At 46.0% G+C, this 24,015-nt stretch overlaps 3 non-coding genes across 3 annotated transcripts; 2 read left to right on the plus strand and 1 right to left on the minus strand.

The window, feature by feature from the left end:
• The first annotated feature begins 8,634 nt into the window (after positions 1–8,634).
• On the plus strand, positions 8,635–8,708 carry trnat-ugu (transfer RNA threonine (anticodon UGU)). The gene has a single exon. It is a non-coding gene; the product is annotated as a tRNA-Thr (tRNA).
• Positions 8,709–12,070: 3,362 nt separating this feature from the next.
• Positions 12,071–12,155, plus strand: trnak-uuu (transfer RNA lysine (anticodon UUU)). Its single transcript is given in 2 exon segments — positions 12,071–12,107; positions 12,120–12,155. It is a non-coding gene; the product is annotated as a tRNA-Lys (tRNA).
• A 10,761-nt stretch (positions 12,156–22,916) lies between these two features.
• Positions 22,917–23,010, minus strand: trnay-gua (transfer RNA tyrosine (anticodon GUA)). Its single transcript has 2 exons — positions 22,974–23,010; positions 22,917–22,952 (listed from the first exon to the last, which is right to left on the minus strand). It is a non-coding gene; the product is annotated as a tRNA-Tyr (tRNA).
• Positions 23,011–24,015: the final 1,005 nt, after the last annotated feature.

Here is a 24,015-nt window from a genome sequence, read left to right on the forward strand (position 1 = left end):
TCCTAACTAGCTCACTTCAGATGATTAAGGGAGGAGCGGTGGATATCTCCAAGGTTACCCCAGCTCGAGAGGGAGTCAGATAGGAAGCAGCTGCTCCGGTCTTTGTGAAGACCCTTTGTGTAGTTTCAATGTCTGGGACTTGTGTTTATTGATAAGTGTCCTCCTCAGGAATGTGAGATGTTTAATGTCATGGGACGACCCAAGGTAGCACCTGACAAATGAGTGGCAGAGACCACCCAATGAAACCCTCTGTAGTTACATAGACCTGTACCACATTCTACAGCAGGTGGGTGTTGCTTATTGAAAGGTATAAACATGCTTGTAGTGCTGACGTTCCTTTGAGAGTTAGTCACGAGCTTGAGGAAGCTGCCACTCTCCCTTTGTGCACAAGGTTTTCGAATAAAGTTTAACTTGGTCAGCAGTTCCGTCTCCGTCTGGTTTTGCTCCAAAAATTCGAGTCTAACAAGTCTGAGGATTGATTTAATTGAGGTGTACAAAATTATGTGTGGCCGATATAGGCTGGATAGGAAGGACCGATTTCCCTTAGCAGAGAGGTCAATAAACAAGGGGCAGGGCATAGATTTAAAGTGATTGGTGGAAGGATTATTGAGGAGCTGAGGAAAACATTTTTCATCCAGAGGCTGGTAGGTGTCTGGAATTCACTGCCTGAAAGGGTGGTAGAGGCAGAAACCCTCAACTCATTTAAAAGGTACCCGGATATGCACCTGAAGTGCCGAGACCGACAAGGCTATGGACCAAGTGCTGGAAAGTGGGATTAGGCTGGGTGGCTCATTTCCGGCTGGCGCGCACACGATGGACTGAATGGCCTCCTTCTGTGCTGTAAATTTTCTATAATTCTATGATTCTAATTAACAGTAAGCAGGGTAGTTCAGGGATCATGAGAACACTACTGAAGAAAAGTAACTGCTGGGAACCAAGCAATGTGTCCTTGTAAACCACAGATTAGGGAAGTTCCAGCTCCAGTGACAGAGATGGATCACAACAGGGTATAAAAGTGAGGGGCAACTGATGTAAGGGGCAGTTGGGACTGGAGACACCGGAGAGCAAGGTCAGGGAGTCCGTGGTTCCATCCAGAGGGCTGATCTCGTCTACACGGGGGATTTGCATGTTTAGTCTGGTATGGTGGAGGAAAGAGAATTTGCTCAAAGATTTCTTCATGAGGTATTAAAGTTGCTGACTCTCAGACTTGTTAATTAATAAGACAATGCATTATTTAGAACCTTCCATCCCTCAGTCTCTTTGCTGCTCTACTTTTAAACTTTGACCATTTAGTTTACATTTCATCTCATTTTTCTTCCTCTCAAAATGCATCACGTCACATTTCTCTGCATTAAATTTCACCTGGCCCATTTACTAACCCGTGGACGTCACATTGAAGTCTCTGACACTCCTCTTCACAGTTGCCCCGGTGCCAATTTTGGCGTCATCTAGAAATTTTCACCCTATGTCCCACATACCCACGGTCAGATCATTCTCTATATTGAGAAGAGCAATGGTCCCAACACTGACCCTGGGGGACACCAATGTTCACATCCCTCCAGTCTGGAGAACATCCATTAACCACGACTCTCTGTTTTCTGCCCTTCACACAACTTCCTATACACACTGCCTCATTCCTTTTAATACGGTAAGTACTAATTTTATCAACAAGCCTCCTGTCCTGCATCTTACCAAACACCCTTTCACAATCAATGTCCACAACAACCACTACATTCCCTTTATCAGTCGACGTGAGTTATCTCAAGTGATCCATGTTGGCTGTTCTTAGTTAATGTGTTTTTCTAACAAATGTTGAAATGTTTGCTCCACCTCATCTGGTTTGATCTGTTTCAAGACGCAACAGAAAGGACGAGTTGTCTCCTGGAGTTTAAGATAAATTAGGTTTTAAAAATTATGTTTCAGACAATGAGGGACATCTGGGCTTCGACCCGCCCATTCTGTGCTGCAACTCCCGCCCCTCACACACTCCGATTGGTTGGAAGACCAACTCACCCTCTCACCCCTCCAGTCAATTCCGGACCAATAGGAGGAGCGGAAACTCTCCTTAATCACCAGGGCGGGATTAGTGGTGAGACTGACATCCTGAGGTGCAGTTCGAAAATAAACATTAATTGACCCCGTCAGTTGCAACATTTAATAAAACGAAATTAATAAAAGTTACCAAAAATATTTTTGGAGTACATCAAAGTGGCGGAGCGTCTGCGCTGTGTGTTTGTGCCGGTTAAAATGGCACGAAGAGCTGGGGTTTCAATTTATTTTATTTTCCTTTCTCCAAACGCGCTCTTCCTGCTTCAAATGTTTTTGTTTTTCGGCCTGATATTAAGATCATCAATGGCGGCTGCATCACCCAGCATGCAGCGCGGTACAGATTGTGCCCTATCTGAATCAGTGGAGCCCAGTGCGCAGGCGCAGTAGTGCCTCATTATCGGTCAGTGTGTCCTGAGCATGCGCGGCCAGTCGAGGCTGCGGGAGGAGCGCGTTCGGTGCAGGTCAGAGGATCGGAGCAAGAGGCTCAATAAACCCCGGGGCCCGGGTCCGGGCTCAGGCCCAGGCTCAGGCTTTACAAACCCCGAGTGCGGCCCCAGACCCGAATATAAAACAGTGAACATTATCCCCCCCTCACTACCCGCCGGGAAATGAAGGGGAAATGGGGATCGGTCAGGGAGCGTCTGTAAATGAAGGGGAAATGGTGATCGGTCAGGGAGCGTCTGTAAATGAAGGAGAAATGGTGATAGGTCAGGGAGCGTCTGTAAATGCAGGAGAAATGGTGATCGGTCAGGGAGCGTCTGTAAATGAAGGAGAAATGGTGATCGGTCAGGGAGCGTCTGTAAATGAAGGAGAAATGGTGATCGGTCAGGGAGCGTCTGTAAATGAAGGAGAAATGGCGATCGGTCGGGGAGCGTCTGTAAATGAAGGATAAATGGCGATTGGTCAGGGAGCGTCTGTAAATGAAGGAAAAATGCTGATCGGTCGGGGAGCGTCTGTAAATGAAGGAGAAATGGTGATCGGTCAGGGAGCGTCTGTAAATGAAGGAGAAATGGAGATCGGTCAGGGAGCGTCTGTAAATGAAGGAGAAATGGCGATCGGTCGGGGAGCGTCTGTAAATGAAGGATAAATGGCGATTGGTCAGGGAGCGTCTGTAAATGAAGGAAAAATGCTGATCGGTCGGGGAGCGTCTGTAAATGAAGGAGAAATGGTGATCGGTCAGGGAGCGTCTGTAAATGAAGGAGAAATGGAGATCGGTCAGGGAGCGTCTGTAAATGAAGGAAAAATGCTGATCGGTCGGGGAGCCTCTGTAAATGAAGGAGAAATGGTGATCGGTCGGGGAGCGTCTGTAAATGAAGGAGAAATGGCGATCGGTCGGGAAACGTCTGTAAATGAAGTAGAAATGGCGATCGGTCGGGGAGCGTCTGCAAATGAAGGGGAAATGACGATCGGTCGGGGAGCGTCTGTAAATGAAGGAGAAATGGCGATCGGTCGGGGAGCGTCTGTAAATGAAGGAGAAAGGGCGATCGGTCGGGGAGCGTCTGCAAATGATGGAGAAATGGCGATCGGTCGGGGAGCGTCTGTAAATGAAGGGGAAATGATGATCGGTCGGGGAGCGTCTGTAAATGAAGGAGAAATGGCGATCGGTCGGGGAGCGTCTGTAAATGAAGGGGAAATGGTGATCGGTCGGGGAGCGTCTGTAAACGAAGGGGAAATGTTGATCGGTCGGGGAGTGTCTGTAAATGAAGGAGAAATGATGATCTGTCAGGGAGCGTTTGTAAACGGAGGAGCAATGGCGATTGGTCAGGGAGCGTCTGTAAATGAAGGAGAAATGGTGATCGGTCAGGGAGCGTCTGTAAATGGAGGAGAACTGGTTATCGGTCGCGGAGCATCTGCAAATGAAGGAGAAATGGTGATCGGTCAGGGAGCATCTGTAAATGAAGGAAAAATGGCGATCGGTCAGGGAGCGTCTGTAATTGGAGGAGAAATGGTGATCGGTCAGGGAGCGTTTGTAAACGAAGGAGAAATGGCGATCGGTCAGGGAGCGTATGTAAACGAAGGAAAAATGGTGATCGGTCAGGGAGCGTCTGTAAATGAAAGAAAAATGGTGATCGGCCAGGGAGCGTCTGTAAATGAAGGAAAAAAGGTGATCTCTGTATCTTCAGTCATCCAGAGAGCTCTAGCTTTGGATGCCGTTCCTTTCCTCCTCGTGGGAATCTGTCCACTCTGTACCCGAACCAACTCCTCCTTGAAGGCCTCCCACTGTTCAATTACTGTTCTGCCTGCCAATTTTTGATTCCAATCCACACAGACAAGATCCCTTTTTAACTCACTGGAATTAGCCCTCCTCCAGTTAAGAATTTTCACATTTGACTGTCCCCTGTCCTTTTCCATAACTCTTCTAAACCGAATGAGATTATGATCACTGCTGCCCCACTGAAACATGCTCCACCCTGTCCCACTTCATTCTCCACACCGAGCCCACTGCTGTACTCACACTCACTCTCTCACACTCACTCTCTCACACTCACTCTCTCACACTCACTCTCTCACACTCACTCTCTCACACTCACTCCCTCACACTCACTCCCTCACCCTTTCACTCATGGTTTAGGGCCACTGAAAGATGATGCGATGGGTTTGGATTTCAGCACAGGGAGGAGGGAGAGTGTGTGGGACGGGGATTTACAGCTTTGAGGAATGAGAGAGGAAATAATGTTCCATAGAAAGTAGAGTTATCTGATCTGAATTTCTATCCTGTACTTACAGTGATAACTTTTATAAACTCCTTTAACAGGGGAGGATTTGCAGAGGGAAACTCAAACCAAAGATCACGTCAAGATCTGACAGAGTCACTTGATTCATCAGGACCTGAATATCATCGGCCTTTGAATGTGGAAGGAGAAATGTTTGTCTGTTCTGTCTGTGGGAGAAGATTTCAAACATCAGTGTTAGTGGAAAAGCACCGAGACACACACACACACCAGTGAGAGTGTTCCAGTGCACTGACTGTGGAAAGAGCTTTAACCAGTTACACAGCCAGAAAAAACATCACACCATTCACAGCGGGGAGAAACCATACACGTGTTCTGTGTGTGGACGAGGCTTCAACTGATCGTCCAACCTGGAGAGACACAAGGACACCCGGACCACGGAGAAACCGTGGAAATGTGGGGACTGTGGGAAGGGATTCAATTACCCTTCAGAGCTGGAAACTCATCGACGCAGTCACACTGGGGAGAGGCCGTTCACCTGCTCCGTGTGTGGGAAGGGATTCACTCAGTCATCCGCCCTGCTGACACACCAGCGACTTCACACTGATGAGAGACCTTTTAAATGTTCTGACTGTGAGAAGAGGTTTAAAAGCAAAATTGAACTGCTGAGACACCATCGTGCTCACACTGGGGAGAGGCCATTCACCTGCTCAGTGTGTGGGAAGGGATTCACTCAGTCATCACACGTGCTGAGACACCAGCGAGTTCACGAAATGAGCAGGTCCAACGAGCCGGTCTGTAACACAGGCCAATGACTCAGTGCAGCTCGTTACCCAGTCACTGGGCTCCGTTATAGCCTCTCCTTTGAGTAACACACAAAGAGAAATTGTAAATCTGAAACAGAAAGAGATAATGTATAACACTTCATATCAACCACCAGTTTTTCCCTCTTTCCGGCTTTTAAAACAATCTGTTTCACAGTTTGTCAAACCCGAAATAGCCTTTGGGATTTGCTGATTGAGAATTTCAGTGGAAATTGGGACCGTCACTCAGTATCGGAACAAATATCCCCGCTGAGGTTTCGGGGTTGTTACTGGTTTATTTATATCAGTGAGTGACCAATTTTAAACCAGGTGAGGGTCTAAACCTAAGGTAAGAGCCTGGGATAGACAAGAGATTCTTCAATGTATCAAGTTAAATTACACTGATTCCACCAACACTGGACATCACATCCCTCAAACATTGTTACCTGTTACTGTATAAAACTGGTGAGGGTGGAAATGGGAAATAACTGAAAAAAACTTCATTGTATCAAAGTTAATTCTGATCATTATTATTATACAAACATTCTACAGCCAGTCCCTTAAAAAGGACCCAATATCAAACCAGTCCCCAGTCCTTGGGCCTGTGCCTATGTTGTGATTTGCACTCGCTTCTAACTGACTTGGTATCAGACGCACTCCCGTCAACAGTAAACGGATGGAGCCGGATCCATTAGAGAAAAATGAGGACCAGCCGCTGCCGCCGGAGAGAAGCGAGTCCCGTTCCGAGCCGTGTCTGTCAGGCGCCCGCTGACCCTCTCTTCACTGAAGGGGACCGATTCAGCACCAACTCACACACCCACCATTGGATCATTGAATCACCTTCAACACCTGAATTACATCACCACTTAATCCTCTATACACGAGGAAATACAAACCTTGTCCACGCAACTTGCCCTCATAATTTAAACATTTTAGCCCCGGTATCATTCTGGTGAAACTGCGCTGCATCCCCTCCACGGCCAATATGTCTTTCCTGAGGGGTGTGCCCAGAACTGAATGCAATACTTTAAATGGGGTCTCACCAGAGCTTTCCATCTGGAACATATTTCCACGTCTTTGAATTCCAGCTCCCTTGAGATAAAGGCCAACATCACATTAGACTTTCAGATTATTTTTTCAGCAGTCCACTGGCTTTTAGTGATTTCTGTACTTCGATCCCTAAATCTCTCTGCTCCTCCATAGTTCCGAGCTTCTCACCATTTATAAAATACTCTGATCTATATTGCTTCCGTCCAAAGTGGATGACCTTATACTTCCCCATATTGAAAGTTTGAACAGGCTGGGGCTCTTCTGTATAGAAAAGAGGAGGCTGAGGGTGACCTGATTTCGGGCTTTAAGATTATGTGAGGGTTTTATAGGTTAGGCATAGACAAGGTGTTTGCACTTGTGGGAGTGGGGACTTTAAAACATTGGGGCCATGAATATAATCCAGTCACTAATGTATCCAATCTGGCATTCAAGAGAAACAGACTTCCCCAGAGAGGCGTTAGAATGTGCAACTCGCCACCACAAGGAGTAGTTAAGGCGAATAGAATGGATGCATTTACGGGGAAGCTGGATCAGCACATCGAGGAGAAGGGAATATTAGAGTTTGCTCATAGGGTTAGATGAAGAGGGGTTGGAGGAGGCTCGTCTGCAGCATAAACACCGGTATAGTCTGGTTGGGCCGAATTGCCTGTTTCTGTGATGTACATTCGATGTAATTCTATGTAAGCTCCATCTGACACAGTTTTACCAACTCACTGAATCTATCAATTTCCCTTTGTAACTTTATGCTCCCATCTACACTACTCACTGCGCCTCCTAACTCGATGTCAGCGACAAACGTGAGTGTTCGGCTCTCTATTCCTTCATCTCCCTCATTTATACATATCGGAAAAAGCTGATGCCCCAGAACTAATCACATCCGGCCAATTTGAGTACATCCCTTATTATCCTGGGCCTCTGCCTCCCACCTTCTAACCAACTCCCGACCCATTTCAATAGGTTGCCTTAAATTCCACGCACTCTAATTTTTGTTGACAGTCTCTTATGTGGTCCCTTATTGGATGCCTTTGGAAGTCAATGTCCATCTAACACCCAGAGACACTCCATTATCGAGCACGTTAGTTACATCTTCAAAAAGATCAACGAGCTTTGTTAGACTTGACTTCCCCTTTACAAATCCATGCTGGCTCTCTCTGATTACTCCAAATTTATCCAAGTGCTCAGTCATTCTTTCCCCAATAACGGATACTGGTAACTTCCCCACAACAGGCATCAGACTGATAGGCCTAGAATTTCCAACTTTATCTCTCCGACCCATCCGAAATAATGGAGTGACATTGACAATGTTTCAATTAAAGCAACAATTCCTGAATCAAGAGAGTTTTGATCGATCATGAGTAAGCATGTACAAGTTCCTTACCTATTCCTCTTATTCCCCTGGGATGGTAAACATCAGGTCCTGGAGATTTGACAATCTTCAATCTCATTATTTTCTCCATTGCCATTATTTTATTTACACTGAATCCCCTTGATTTATTTACAGTTTTCCTCGTGTCTCTGCTATGTTCGCCTCATCCTTTTCTATGAAGACCGATGCAAAGTAAATATTTAGCAACTCTGCCATTTCCTGATTTTCAATTACAATATCACCTCCATCTGTCTTTAAGGGTCCCACATTACTCTTAGTCACCCTTCTTTCTCTTAATATACCTGTAAATACCTTGATTGTTGTTGTTATTTTCCCTCACAAGTTTTTTCTCCTTTTCCCTTTTTGGACCTCTTCGGTTTTTTCGTTTCAGCACCACAATAAACAAGACTTCGCTGTAAAGTTCGGCTCAATAGTTCTCCAATGTCAGAGCGAGAATTGTCTGAACCCCGAATTTATTTAATGTAAGAAACACAAGCACACTTAATCATCGGTGTATCAACACACTGATGGATACACAAAGATAAACACAGCGAGAAATGCAGGCAGTATCAGGATGCACAGGTAAACGGACAAGGGAAATGGACAAAGATCAAACGGTCTGTGCCTCGAACAGACAGTAACGTGTCGCTGATCGATATTAGTGAGACGAGGTGGGGAATAGGTGATGTGAATTGGTGCTGTGGTTTAGTTGGTTAAAGCATCTGTTTTGTAAACAGGCGATCCTGGGTTCAACTCCCAGCAGTGCCTTGTGTCACTTATTATTTTTACCTAATTTGTGGAATTAAGTGACAAAGTCACACTTTGGAATTGGTATTTGTTGAGGTTTGAGGAGGAAACCGATATCAGAATGACTGTTGAAAAACACCATTTCATCGCACAGACAGACCTCTCATAGAATGTGTCTGTAACACTTTAATTTAAGGACACGTTCTTGTTTCTGGGCTCGTCGGGGTCAGGGTATAATTCACGATTTATGTCATTGAGGAGCGAATGGTTGTCTCCTAGACCTCCGAATAGCAGTGATAAAGTTCGAGGATACACAGAAGCGGACAGGGTGGTCGGGGTCTGGAACTCACTGTCTGAAAGGGTGGTCGAGGCAGAAAACCTCAACTCATTTCAAAAGTGCATGGATGTGCATTTGAAGTGCCGTAACCTACAGGGCTACGGACCAAGCCCTGGAAAGTGGGATTAAGCTGGATAGCTCTTTGTCGGCCGTCACAGACACGATGGGCCGAATGGCTTCCTTCTGTGCTGTAGCTTTCTATGATTCTATGATTCCGTGTGTGGGAAGGGATTCACTCAGTCATCACACGTACTGAGACACCAGGAAGTTCAAAAGTGACTGCAGGGGTTGGATTCTGCTGTTAATCCCATCCAGGACTGAACCATGTTCATTCTGACAGTTGGGGTTTGTTTCTTCTGATGTTAATAAGCCCTATAACTGGGCTGGAGTTTAATATTCTGGATATCTGTTAAATAAATCAGTTTTGTTTTAATCACCTTGTTGTAGATTTTGGTCTTTCCCACCTGAGTGTTTAGCATCACCTGACTGGAGCTCAGAAAGGACAATCTGGGGGGAGGATCGTCCGGTGGGAACAGAACTTCAGCCTGGACACAGTCCTTCAGGGCCACACTGAGAGGGGCAAACGGCACTTTGGTCTTTCTCGTCTCTCTTCACTGACAGAAAAGTCACCGTGAGGCATCCAGTCTAAAAATGACCGTGGTAATTATTCTATGAAGATTTAACCTGTTTGTGTGACAGTCCTGAGTCTACCATTTAAGGCTGGTGTTAACTCATTTAAAATAAACCCGTTTAAAATAAATGGGTTATGAATTGTGATTTCCGTGAAGCCAATGTTCCATTCCTTTATATGATTCATGTGCCTGCTCTCCGACAACAGGGTAAATGGTGGAATATCAGCCCTGCTCAGCCGGCAATGATCACGGTACATTTTCTTGCAGACAAAACACACATTGAAACCCTGGAACTTTGAGGCGATGAATCCTGAGGGAAAATGAAATTAGGGCTCGAAACATCAAACTTTCGCACCAACCGATAGCACCACCGAGACAGGTGAAGAATTCACCCACTGAACCAGTAACTCACTGAGCTCAACTTTTTGATTGCAGTGACCAATAGAACAGTTGTCTCCATCCAGTCCAAAATGAATGGTTGAAACTTGCAGGAGTGAAAATCCAACGAGCCGGTCTTCACTCTTAAACCAGCAACTGTGAAGTTAAGAGAAACGTGCCGGAGAAATACTCGATTTCAGCGCGGTGACACTGGGCCAGAGTAAAGCTCAGTTAATATGATCGCCGAGTGGCGAGAGGGTGGATTTGGAATTCCTGAGCGACCGCACTGCGCATTTTCCAGATCTGCTTGGAGCACCAATCCCTTCAATTCATCACTTACAGGGACAATTCGATTCTCGGTTTCTTTTCCCTGAGCTTGGTGAAATTTTTAAAAATTGAAAGCGACCAATATCAGAGCGAACCTCGTCACCGACATGCTCACAGATACAGAGCGGCCACACTCTACTTCAGTGAGATGAAAGACCAGAGCGGTTTCAAGGTGGAATGTAATTGCAAAGAAAGCTCGATCAATGAAAGTGCAGGTCATTGAGGTGCCTTTAAAGTCCTGATTGTTTGAACTGAATTTCTTCCGAAAGCGCTTGAGATTCAGGTGGAGTGATTTGGGGACTTCCTTTCCCTCTTTGCAAAAGTTTGAACCGCAGATCAAGATCAAAAGTCCCGGGCTAAATTAGGGATTCGCCGGGGTATGAACCTCGCATCGAGAATTATACCCCGACCTCAATGAGCCCAGAAACAAGAACGTGTCGTCACATTTACATGTCACGGTCACATTCTAAACTGGTTTGCCCTGTACTGTACATTACTGTCTAAATATTACAGATAAGCAGAGCACTTGAGCTGTCACAGCTGTGACTTTGACTTTTCTCCCTCTCCTCTCGATCTCCCCGGCAACTGCCACTAACCACAATCTTCTCTCACACTTCTCCATCAGGAAGTTCCGAGCCTCGGTTTTCAAATGAAATAACGCCCATCTCTCCAATCACCGACAGCCCAGAGAGAGTTTCATAATTTCAGCTCCCACTTTGCCCAAATCCTCCTTAAAGTACCATGAAAATAATTGTCCTTAAGTCACTAATAATATAATTAAGAACTTTTATTGTCTGGGGTTTTGTTTCAGATTCCACGGCTTTTAAAGGTCACTGCGGATGTTTAACGAATCGCCTCTTGGTTGGAGGTTTCTGTGTGGGAAAGATCAGGAAGTGATAATTGAGAGACCGAGGATGAAGCTGTTTGATGGGAGCACTGGGGACACAGACCGTGCGCGGCTCCAGTGGAGCAATCGGTCAGCGCGCGTTATTTCTACAATAATTATACACTCGAGAAATGCTGGGGTTGTGAGTTTCAGCACCATCTAAAGTAGTTGAACCTTCTCAACATTTTGACTGGAGTTCAAGGTACAACCGGTTCCATAACACATCGACTTCTTCATGTCCCCATGTGGGCACTGAGGCTCCTCTGGCCTCCCGTCTTGCAATAGCAGGTGAGAGTTTATTTGTTTATAGGAGGGAGAGGGGGCGATTGGCGAGAGCTGAAATGGTAAAGCGGCCGGCACGACATCTTTAAATCTAAAGAACCAAACACACAATTCTTCTTTCCGTGAAGCAGGGATTCATCGGTTTGAAGTGTCGTGTAGGGAAAATTCGGGAGGCAAATCTGCTGCCTGGTGTCACGGTGTAACGGGTGAAATTATTCAGCTTTCAATTGTTGATCGGCTGAAATGTCGAGAGGCCTTTTCCAGCTCCCGTGTGGAACAAGTTCAGCTTTTGAGCCATTGGGTAAAGTGTTTTATTTAATTGCTGCGAACGAATGACAAGACATTTTGTACAAACAAGAGGAATTGTAAAATCACGAGTTCGCTGTCCATGTTTCTTACATCATGTTCAACAGAAACAAGGATTCTCCTCAACACGTTGCTGAAAATTGTATAAAAGAGATACTCCCCCCAATTCGACATCGACGGGGATAATTCAGAGTCCCACCATGAATCTGTATGATGGAAACTAATTTAACAGCGAGCCTGGATAGCTCAGTCGGTAGAGCATCAGACTTTTAAAACAGGTAGTGATCTGAGGGTCCAGGGTTCAAGTCCCTGTTCAGGCTAAGAGTTTTAAAACAGCTGGCAAGTTCTGCTTTTCCAGCGGACCAACATCAGCGAAAGGAGCAAGAGTTGGCCATTCAGTCCCTCGAGCCTGCTCCGCCATTTGATGAGGTCATCGCTGATCTTCGACCTCAACTCCACTTTCCCGACCTGTCCCCATATCTCTTGAGTTCCTTCGTGTCCAAAATTCGATCTATCTCAGTTTTGAATCTGTTCAATGGCTCAGCATCCACAGCCCTCTGGGGTGGAGAATTCCAATGGTTCACAACCCGCTCAGTGAAGAAATCTCTGTACTAAATGGCCGCCCCCTTATCTTGAGATTATAACCAATACTTCCAGACTCTCCAGCTAGGGGAAACAACATCCCAGCATCTACCCTGTCACTTTCGCCCCAGACAAATTGCTCGCACAAAATGGAATTTACTGTTAGAACACGAAAGACTTGTTCAGACAATGACAGCACCAAGTGCGGGTAGGCAGGGACATGAAATGGACAGTGAGGGGAAATATTACCACAAGCTGCTGGTGGAACTGTTTCCATTTCCAAAACACACGCACCGAATCAGTGCAGCTCCTGGGAAAGGTGCAAGGCAACGCAGGACTGTCATGTCTCACTTGAAGCAATTGACACACACAAGATTCTGCCATCACGAGCCATCTCCTTCTGTTTCTGTCACTACTTTATCTCCAGCTTCCTCTGCTCCTCCAGATGCCGGTGAATTAGATGTTCAAAGCAAATACTGCGACTTAACGAGAAAAAATACCTTAACTGGAAAGCAGGAGAGGTGAAGAATGATGCTGGGTATTGAGAGACGATGGATTTTGCAGATACCAGGATAAATAGACACAACGACCTCATCTCCCTGCTTCTTCGGATACTGAATATCTTCATGCTCAAGAGATGTTCTCACTGCCCCAGGCCCATTTTCTCCAGTCGCATCTCCCACCAATCTTGCACACGCTGCTTCGCTCTGAAATTGTGCACTTTTTTCACACTGGGGTTTAATTTGAAGAAAACATTGCTGTGATCAGCTGGTGTTGTTAAGGAGACGGAGCACAAGAAGATACATAAAAGGCAAATGATAACAGTGACTGTTAAGACCCTGTGAGCTACAGTTAAAGGTCGGTAACATTTAAAGTGTCAGGCAGCAGATCTTTTCAAAATCTTGACACAAATGGCAAGAAAACACAACGCAGAATTTGATCAATGTCATGACTTTCAAATAGCAGACATTTTATACACAAGGCAAGAAAGATTTACAAGGGTGTTGCCTGGACTGTAGAATTTTAGCTAAGAGGAAAGATTGGATAGGTTGGGGATGTTTTCTTTAGAACAGAGGAGACTGAAGGCAGATTTAATTGAGGTGAACAAAATTATGAGGGGCCAAGATTGTGTGGATTAGAAGGACCCACTTCTCTTAGCAGAGAGGTTAATAACCAGGGGCATAGATTTAAAGTGATTGGTAGGAGGATTAGTGGGGAACTGAGGAGAAATTCTTTCACCCAAGGGTTGTGGGGGTCTGGAACTCACTGCCTGAAAGGGTGATAGAGGCAGATACCCTCATCGCATTTAAAGAGTACGTGGGTATGTACTTGAAGTGCCGTGACCTACAAGGCTACAGACCAAGAGCTGGAAAGTGGGATTAAGCTGGATAGCTCTTTTTCGGCCGGTACGGACATGTTGGGCCGAATGGCCTCTTTCTGTGCTATAAATTTCATTGATTCTATGATTCTATTTAACAGTAAGCAGGGTAGTTTAGGGGTCATGAGAACGCTACTGAAGAAAAATAACTGCTGGGAAACAAGCAATGTGTCCTTGTAAACCACAGATCAGGGAGGTTCCAGCTCCAGTGACAGAGATGGATCACAACAGGATATATAAGTGAGGGGATACTGATGTAAGGGTCAGTCAGGACTGGAGACACCGGAGATCAAGCTCAGGGCGGGATCATCTCGTGTATACGGAAGACTTGCATGTTTACTCTGGTGGAGGAAAAAGAATTTGCTCATATATTTCTTAATAAGATATTAAAGTTGCTGACCCTCAGACTTGTTAATTAATAAGACAATCTGTGGATGTCACAATGAAGTCACTGACTCCTCTTCACAGTTCCCCACGCTTCCAATTTTGGCGTCATCTAGAGATTTTCACCTTGTGTCCCACATACCCAAGCTGAGATCATTCTCTATATTGAGAAGAGCAATGGTCCCAACACTGACCCTGGGGGACACCACTGTTTACATCCCTCCAGTTTGAAGAACATCCATTAACCACTACTCTCTGTTTTCTGCCCTTCACACAAATTCCACCCACACTGCCCCATTCATTTTAATAGCCTCCTGTCCGGCAGCTTGTCAAATACCTTTTCACAATCCATCTACACAACATCCACTACATTCCCTTTATCAGTAGACTTGAGATATCTCAAATAATCCATGTTGGCTGTTCTTAATTCATGTGTTTTTCTAACAAATGTTGAAATGTTTGCTCCACCTCATCTGGTTTCATCTGTTTCAAGCCACAACAGAAAGGTTGAGTTTTCTCCTGGAGCTGAAGATGCTTCAGACAATGAGGGACATCTGGGCTTCGACCCGCCCATTCAGTGCCGCAACTCCCGCCCCTCACACACTCTGATTGGTTGCAGGACCAGCTGTCCGCTCATCCCTCCAGTCAATTTACCAAAAGACCACAAGAGAAAGGAGCAGGAGTCGGCCATTCGGCCCCTCGAGCCTGATCCACCATTTAATGAGATCATGGCTGATCTAATATTTAGATTAATTCGACTTTCCCGCCCTTTCCCCATATCCTTTGACTCCTTTTCTGATTAAAAATTTGTCTAACTCAGCCTTGAATGTGCTCAATGAATCAGTCTCCACAGCTTTTTGGGGTAAAGAATTCCAAAGATTCACAACCCTCTGGGAGAAGAAATTCCTCCTCATGTCCGTCTTAAACGAGCGACCCCTTATTCTGAGACTATACCCCCTAGTTTTAGATTCCCCCATGAGGGGTAACATCCTCTCAGCATCAACCCTGTTGAGCCCCCTCAGAATCTTGTATGTTTCAATAAGATCTCCTCTCATTCTTCTAAACTCCAATAATTATAGACCAAACCTGTTCAATCTTTCCTTTTCAGACAACCCTTCCATACCCGGAATCAACCTCGTGAACCTTCTCTGAACTGCCTCCAATGCAAGTATGCCCTTCCTTAAATAAGGTCACCAGAACTGTACGCAGTACTCCAGATGTGGTCTCACCAGCACCCTGTAGAGTTGTCGCATGACTTCCCTGCTTTTATACTCCATCCTGCTAGAAATAAAGGCCAATATTCCGTTTGCCTTCCGGATTACCTGCTGCACTTGTATGTTAACTTTTTCTGTTTCATGTAGGAGGACACCAAGGTCCCTCTGTACCGCAGCGTTTTGTAGTATTTCTCCATTCAAATAATATTTTGCTGTTTTATTTTTCCTCCCAAAGTGGATGACTTCACATTTTCCCACATGAGATTCCATCTACCAAATTTTTGCCCATCCGTTCAACCTGTCAATATCTCTTTACAGACACTTTGTATCCTTATCGCAATTTGCTTTTCCACCAATCTTTGTATCATCAACAAATTTGGCCACAAGACACCCTGTTCCTTCATCCAAGCCATGAATATATATTGTAAATAGTTGAGGCCCCAGCACTGAGCCCTGCGGCACCCCACCGACAAAAGGAAATTCCAATCAATTCCTGCTGCTCCTATTGGTCGGGATATCTCCTTAATCACAAGAGCGGGGTTAATAGTGAAACTGACGGTCCTGAGGTGCAGTTGCAAAATAAACATTAATTGAACCCGTCAGTTGCAACAATTAATAAAACGAAATTAATAAAAGTTACCGAAAAAAATATTTTCTGGAGTTCACCAATGTGGGGCGGGGGCTTCGATGCTGTGTGTTTGTGCCGGTTTAAATGGCACGAAGGGCTGGGCTTTCAGTTTATTTTATTATCCTTGGTCCAAACGCGCTCTTCCTGCTTCAAATGTTTTTGTTTTTCGGCCTGATATTATGATCATCAATGGCGGCTGCATCACCCAGCATGCAGCGCGGTACAGATTGTGCCCTATCTGAATCAGTGGAGCCCAGCACGCAGGCGCAGTAGTGACATTATCGGGCAGTGTGTCCTGAGCATGCGCGGCCAGTCGAGGCTGCGGGAGGAGCGCGTTCGGTGCAGGTCAGAGGATCGGAGCAAGAGGCTCAATAAACCCCGGGGCCCGGGTCCGGGCTCAGGCCCAGGCTCAGGCTTTACAAACCCCGAGTGCGGCCCCAGACCCGAATATAAAACAGTGAACATTATCCCCCCCTCACTACCCGCCGGGAAATGAAGGGGAAATGGGGATCGGTCAGGGAGCGTCTGTAAATGAAGGAGAAATGGTGATCGGTCAGGGAGCGTCTGTAAATGAAGGAGAAATGGTGATCGGTCGGGGAGCGTCTGTAAATGAAGGAGAAATGGTGATCGGTCAGGGAGCGTCTGTAAATGAAGGAGAAATGGTGATCGGTCAGGGAGCGTCTGTAAATGAAGGAGAAATGGTGATCGGTCAGGGAGCGTCTGTAAATGAAGGAGAAATGGTGATCGGTCAGGGAGCGTCTGTAAGTGAAGGAGAAATGGTGATCGGTCAGGGAGCGTCTGTAAATGAAGGAGAAATGGTGATCGGTCGGGGAGCGTCTGTAAATGAAGGAGATATGGTGATCGGTCAGGGAACGTCTGTAAATGAAGGAGAAATGGTGATCGGTCAGGGAGCGTCTGTAAATGAAGGAGAAATGGTGATCGGTCGGGAGCGTCTGTAAATGAAGGAGAAATGGTGATCGGTCAGGGATCGTCTGTAAATGAAGGAGAAATGGTGATCGGTCAGGGAGCGTCTGTAAATGAAGGAGAAATGGTGAACGGTCAGGGAGCTTCTGCAAATGAAGGAGAATTGGTGATCTCTATATCTTCAGTCATCCAGGGAGCTCCAGCTTTGGATGCGGTTCCTTTCCTCCTCGTGGGAATCTGTCCACTCCGTCCCCGAACCAACTCCTCCTTGAAGGCCTCCCACTGTTCAATTACTGTTCTGCCTGCCAATTTTTGATTCCAATCCACACGGACAAGATCCCTTTTTAACTCACTGGAATTAGCCCTCCTCCAGTTCAGAATTTTCACATTTGACTGTCCCCTGTCCTTTTCCATAACTGTTCTAAATCTAATGAGATTATGATCACTGCTGCCCCACTGAAACATGCTCCACCTGCCCCACTTCATTCTGCACACTGAGCCCACTGCTGTATTCACACTTTCTCACACTCACTCTCTCACACTCACTTCCTCACACTCTCTCACATTCACTCTCACACTCACTCTCTCACATTCCTCTCTCACCCTTTCACTCATGGTTTAGGGCCACTGAAAGATGATGCGATGGGTTTGGATATCAGCACAGGGAGGAGGGAGAGTGTGTGGGACAGGGATTTACAGCTTTGAGGAATGAGAGAGGAAATAATGTTCCATAGAAAGTAGAGTTATCTGATCTGAATTTCTATCCTGTACTTACAGTGATAACTTTTATAAAGCCCTTTTACGGGGAGGATTTGCAGAGGGAAACTCAAACCAAAGATCACATCAAGATCTGACAGAGTCACTCGATTCATCAGGACCTGAATATCATCGGCCTTTGAATGTGGAAGGAGAAACGTTTGTCTGTTCTGTCTCTGGGAGAAGATTTCAAACATCAGTGTGAGTGGAAAAGCACCGAGACACACACACCCGAGTGAGAGTGTTCCAGTGCACTGACTGTGGAAAGAGCTTTAACCAGTTACACAGCCAGAAAAAACATCGCACCATTCACAGCGGGGAGAAACCGTACACGTGTTCTGCGTGTGGACGAGGCTTCAACTGATCGTCCAACCTGGAGAGACACAAGGACACCCGGACCAGGGAGAAACCGTGGAAATGTGGGGACTGTGGGAAGGGATTCAATTACCCTTCAGATCTGGAAACTCATCGACGCCGTCACACTGGGGAGAGGCCGTTCACCTGCTCCGTGTGTGGGAAGGGATTCGCTCAGTCATCCACCCTGCTGACACACCAGCGAGTTCACACTGGGGAGAGGCCGTTCACCTGCACCGTGTGTGGGAAGAGATTCACTCGGTCATCCCACCTTCTGTCACACCAGCAAGTTCACACTGATAAGAGACCTTTAAATGTTCTGACTGTGGGAAGAGATTTAAAATCAGAAACGAACTGCTGAGACATCGACGCACTCACACTGGGGAGAGACTGTTCACCTGCTCCGTGTGTGGGAAGAGATTCACTCGATCATCCCACCTTCTGAAACATTAACTTGTTGACACTATTGAGTGACCTTTTCATGCAGTGACTGTGAGAAGAGCTTTAAAAGCAGAAATGAACTGCTGACACATCAACACATGCCCATTGGTTGAGAGACTGTTCACCTGCTCCGTGTGGGGGAAGGGATTCACTCAGTCATCCCACCTGCTGAGACACCAGCGAGTTCACATATGACTGCAGGGGTTGGATTCTGCTGTTAATCCCATCCAGGACTGAACCATGTTCATTCTGACAGTTGGGGTTTGTTTCTGCTGATGTTAATAACCCCTATAACTGGGCTGGAGTTTAATATTCTGGATATCTGTTAAATAAATTGGCTTTGTTTTAAACCCTTGTTGTAGATTTTGGTGTTTCCCACCTGAGTGTTTAGCATCACCTGACTGGAGCTCAGAAAGGACAATCTGGGGGGAGGATCGTCCGGTGGGAACAGAACTTCAGCCTGGACACAGTCCTTCAGGGCCACACTGAGAGGGGCAAACGGCACTTTGGTCTTTCTCGTCTCTCTTCACTGACAGCAAAGTCACCGTGTGGTGTCCAGTCTAAAAATGACTGTGGTAATTATTCTATGAAGATTTAACCTGTTTGAGTGACAGTTCTGAGTCTACCATTTAAGGCAGGCGTTAACTCATTTAAAATAAACCCATTTAAAATAAATGGGTTAAAGTCTGCATCAAAGTAGCAGAGGGAGGAGTTCACAGGAGCCTGTTAACTGCTGGTGCAATTATACAACAGTCATTTGATCTCCAGATAAAGAAGGACCTGCAGTGTGTTCCAGAATTCCCGGTTTTATTGATGTGTGCATGTTGGACACCAGGATCACTAAAAATACACGACCCGGACCATCCACAGGGTGGGAGCGATCCCGACAGTTACTCTGGGATCACTCCCACTGCGGAACTCCACCACTGACCCTGCTGAAGGTTGTAGGCTCAGGGAGTGTGGCCTCCAGGAGTGGATTGTAAGATAGCTGACAAAGATATGCTGAGGTACCAGAGGAATCCTTACTAAGGAACCGTCTGGGGCTTTACCTCTCAGTGTGGGTCTCGCGGTGAATGATTCCTGACTCCCCGAACTGTCTTACATTTAACCCAGATCAGATCAGGATGAATTCAGTTTACAGGAGAATTGGGTCAAATATCACCCACAATCGAGGGAGACAAAAGCAGCCATTAGAGAAGCTCAGAGATCTTTGGAAAAGAAGATGGTGCACAATTCTGAGAATAATAGCAAATGTCTTTCCAGCTACGTCAGGAGTCAGAAGACCATTAAAGATGCTTTAGGGCCACTGAAAGACAGTTCAGGACAGATTCCCGGGCTATGGCAGAGCTGTTGAATGACTATTTCTCATCAGTCTGCACTCCTGTGGATGATGCTCAGATTCCAGCTGTGGGATGTGCTGTCAACAATAACATCATAAATATTAATATAGAATGGGATGTCATTTTGGATAAAATATGAACTCTCAAAATGCATTGTGCTCCAGGTCCAGATGATATCCACCCCCGGGTGTTTAAAGAGATGGGACGGGTGCTCTGTGAGCCCCTTGCCTGTATCTTCAACAGCTCAATAGAGTCACGGATTGTCCCCTGAGATTGGAAGGGAGCTCACGTAGTTCCCATTTTCATTAAAGGGGACAAATCAGAGCTGGGGAATAACAGGCCCATCAGTGTGACCTCGATCAGAGGGAAGATGCTTGAAGGGATCCTAAGAGATGCTGTTTATGATCACGGGGAATGAGAAGGAGCCATTAGAGATACTCAACACGGCTTCTGGGAAAGAAAATGGTGTCTTACAAACTTGCTTGAGTTTTTTGAAGAAGTTGCTGGGTTAGTGGATGAGGGTAATCCGGTTCACATTATCTATCTCAGGGATGTCAAACTCATTTCCTATGGTGAACCTGACCCGATATCCTGGCACTTGGCCTGGGCCACATTCAGCAAAAGTTATTAAACTAGAAATAGATGAAGATGAACTATATTGGTATTTACTTACATTTAGATTTTATTTACAGCGACTGCTGCTCCCGATACCTGGCACCTCTGAGCTTGAACTATTGCACCAACATTTGGAGTAAATGACTGGGCTGAGGCCTGTCTTGGATAAAAACATGAGGACCACTTGTCATTACAGAACTGTGTGCCCCAAACACTAACCGTGGAAGTGAATTCCACAGACTGCCTACTCCCGATGTAAGGAAGTTTCTCTTGACTACTGCTCTAAAACAGAGAGTGGGGTTAATTGTAGCGACTCACACTGTATAAGGTGGAAAGTGGGGCTCCACAAGGATTGGTTCTGGGACCACTGTTCACAATTCACATCAACGAATTGGACTCGGGAATCGGAAGTACAATTTCAAAATTTACAGATGACACCAGATTGGCGGGGTGGGGTGGAGTTTGGATAATATTGATGAAGATTGCGACCAAATACAAAATACATCAATAAACTTGCAAAATGGGTGTATAATTGGCCAATGAATTTTAATGCAGATGACAGTGAAGTGGAGCATTTTGGGAGCAAGAATTTGGAAATTGTGCCCTGTATCCCCAAGTCCAAGTCATTAATGTATATCAAGGAAAGCAGTGGTCCCAGCACCGACCCCTGGGGAACACCACTGTACACCTCCCTCCATTCCGAAAAACAACCGTTCACCACTACACTCTGTTTCCTGTTATTTAGCCAATTCTGTATCCATGCTGCTACTGCCCCTTTTATTCCATGGGCTTGAATCTTGATGACAAACCTATTATGCGGCACTTTATCTGACACCTTTTCGAAGTCCATACACACCACATTAACTGCATTGCCCTCATCTGCTCTCTGTTACCTCATCAAAAAACTGGATCAATTTAATGAAACACGATTTGCCTTTAACAAATCCGTGCTGCCTTTCCCTAATCCTTGTCCAAGTGACTGCTAATTCTGTCCCGGATTATCGTTGCGAGAACTTTCTCCACTACTGAGGTTAAACTGACTGGTCAGTAGTTGCTGGATTTTTTCTTTCACCCTTTCTTGAACAGGGGTGTAACATTTGCAATTCTCCAGTCCTCTGGCATCACCCCCATATCTAAGGATGTTTGGAGGTTTTTTGCCAGTCCCTCTGCAATTTCCACCGTTACTTCCCTCAGCAACCGAGGATGCATCCCATCCGGACCAGATGACGTATCTACTTTAAGTACAGCCAGCCTTTCCAGAACCTCCTCTTTATAAATTTTTAGCCAATCCAGTATCTCGACAACATCTTCCTTCATTGACACTCTGGCAGCGTCTTCTTCCTTGGGAAAGACAGATGCAATGTATTTATTTAGTACCTCCGCCATGCGCACTGCCTCCCACTGCTACTAATGCGTTATAATCTGGGCCAGTGGTGCAATGGATAACGCATTAGGTTCGATTCCTACCTGGCTTGGATTTTTTTATGCAAAATTTTATGGCCTTCAATACCTTGCAAGCTGTCCTACTTGGTGGTGCTGCCTGGCTCCATACCTGGGAAGTGCCTTCTCAGTGCAGCAAGCAGTGCATCAGTGTCATAATCTGAAGGTGCTGAATTTAATCTTCAGAGAAGGCATCAAGGATTACGAAGCTTTTTTTCCATCTCTCACCTCATCTTTCCATCTTTGCTGCATCGCAAAATCAAGAACTTTTGTTTACTGCAGCATATCAAAAGATTCACTGCCCCTTGATCTCTCTGTACCCAAACACACAGTGAAGTTTAGGAAGTCCATGGGCGATGGACTCACTGACAACACTCTTGTTTCTGTATAATTGCACCAAGACAAACGGTGAGTGGAGAATATAATCAACGATCCCGCTACTTCTCACAGGCCAAGTGAGCGCTCCACCAGTTGAGCTAATTCCTCGTTTGCTGTTTGTAAATCGCCCCTCACAGTTCCTGCCTCACACTCGCCTTCAAGCTGCTCCAAGACCAGCAGAGAAATCTTGCCTTGGGTTGCCGCTCCCTGAATATATTAAATACTTTGCTCCAATCGGCGGTATCGAGCATCAGCAAGTGAGGAACAGCAGAACAGGAAGCCGCAGTAATCATGAGTGATGCTGAGAAGAGCCCGAGCCTTCGGAAGGAAGACGAGGTCACCGGAAAGCAACAGCCGCCCGAGCTCGAGGAGCAGCGAGAGCCCTGACTGACTGACTGATCGAAGACCATTTTGCCTGAAATTGAGGGCGATTTCAAGTGTTGCTGCTCAAAGGCACTCCCTGCTGGTGAGCAGAGGGAAATGCTCGAGTGAAACAGGCGTGCTCGGGCAGCACAGAAAGCTTTTTGGTTTTGGAAAGGAAAAGTGGTGTCCTGTGCCTGAGTGGCAACATGTTTATCTGTGAGCTGCCTGTGAAGTTCAGAGAGTGACCTTGAGGTAATTGCTGCTTATTCCAAAATCACACTCACTCCTTCGAGCCGGAATTGAACCAGCGACCTAAGGATGACTTTATTTTGTTTTATTCACTACAGTCCTCCGCTCTACCAGCTGAGCTATCGAAGGGAAGTGATAAACAGTGCTGTCTTTGGTGATTGTTCACCGTGCGCCTGTTGACACGTTCAGACTCGTGGAGTCCGGTGCTGATCGAAGACTTCTTTTGCCTGAAAGCGAGAGCTGAGTGTTTTGAAGTGTTGCTGCTCAAAAGCGCTCCCTGCTGGTGAGCAGAGGCAGAGCAGCCTTGTTTGGGCAGACACAGAAAGTTTTCAGGTTTGAGAAAGGAAAAGAGGCGTCCTGTGCCTTCATGGCAACATGTTAATCTGTGAGGTGCCTGTAAAGTTAAGAGAGCGACCTTGAACTAATTGCTGCTTATTGCAAAATCACGCGTTCTCCTTCGAGCAGGAATTGAACAAATGACGGAAGGATGACTTTGTCTTATTTTCCACGACAGTCTTGTCGCTCGACCAGCTGAGATATCGAAGGGAAGCGGCAAAAATGTTTCACTTTGGTGATTGTTCACCGTGCACCTTTGACACACCCGGACTCGTGGATTCCAGTGCTCATGACTGAGGCTGACTCGGGACCTGCTCATACCGCAGTGCTGTGGGAGTGGGAGCTGCTCCGTGTTCTCCACAGCCTGGGCCAGTGACACAATGAATAATGGGACTGATTATTGATCTGGAGATTGTGGGTTCAAGTTTACGGAGGGTGTAAAGTGGAAGGCCGGGCCTGGAGAGCATTGGAATAGTCGAGTCTGGAGGTAAACAAAGGCACGGATGAGGGTTTCAGCAGCAGAACATCATTCTGGAAGTTGGGATTTGTTTCTGCTGATGTTAATAACCGCTATAACTGGGCTGAAATTCAATATTCTGGATCGATGTCAAATAAATCAACTTTGTTTCAAACAGAATGGGTCAATTACTTGATAAATTCAAGATAAGAGACTAATTGATGTCCTCATTACCGATTATTATGCCTTTTCTCCTTTCTCACTGTAGATTATTTCAGTTCTCATCCCTTCAATTACTGTCATGGCCAAGTCCCAGCTCCGCAGTCCTTCCCGAGTGCCTC

The sequence above is a fragment of the Heptranchias perlo genome, unplaced genomic scaffold (assembly GCF_035084215.1).
Source record: "Heptranchias perlo isolate sHepPer1 unplaced genomic scaffold, sHepPer1.hap1 HAP1_SCAFFOLD_326, whole genome shotgun sequence".
Classification (NCBI taxonomy): Eukaryota; Metazoa; Chordata; class Chondrichthyes; order Hexanchiformes; family Hexanchidae; genus Heptranchias; species Heptranchias perlo.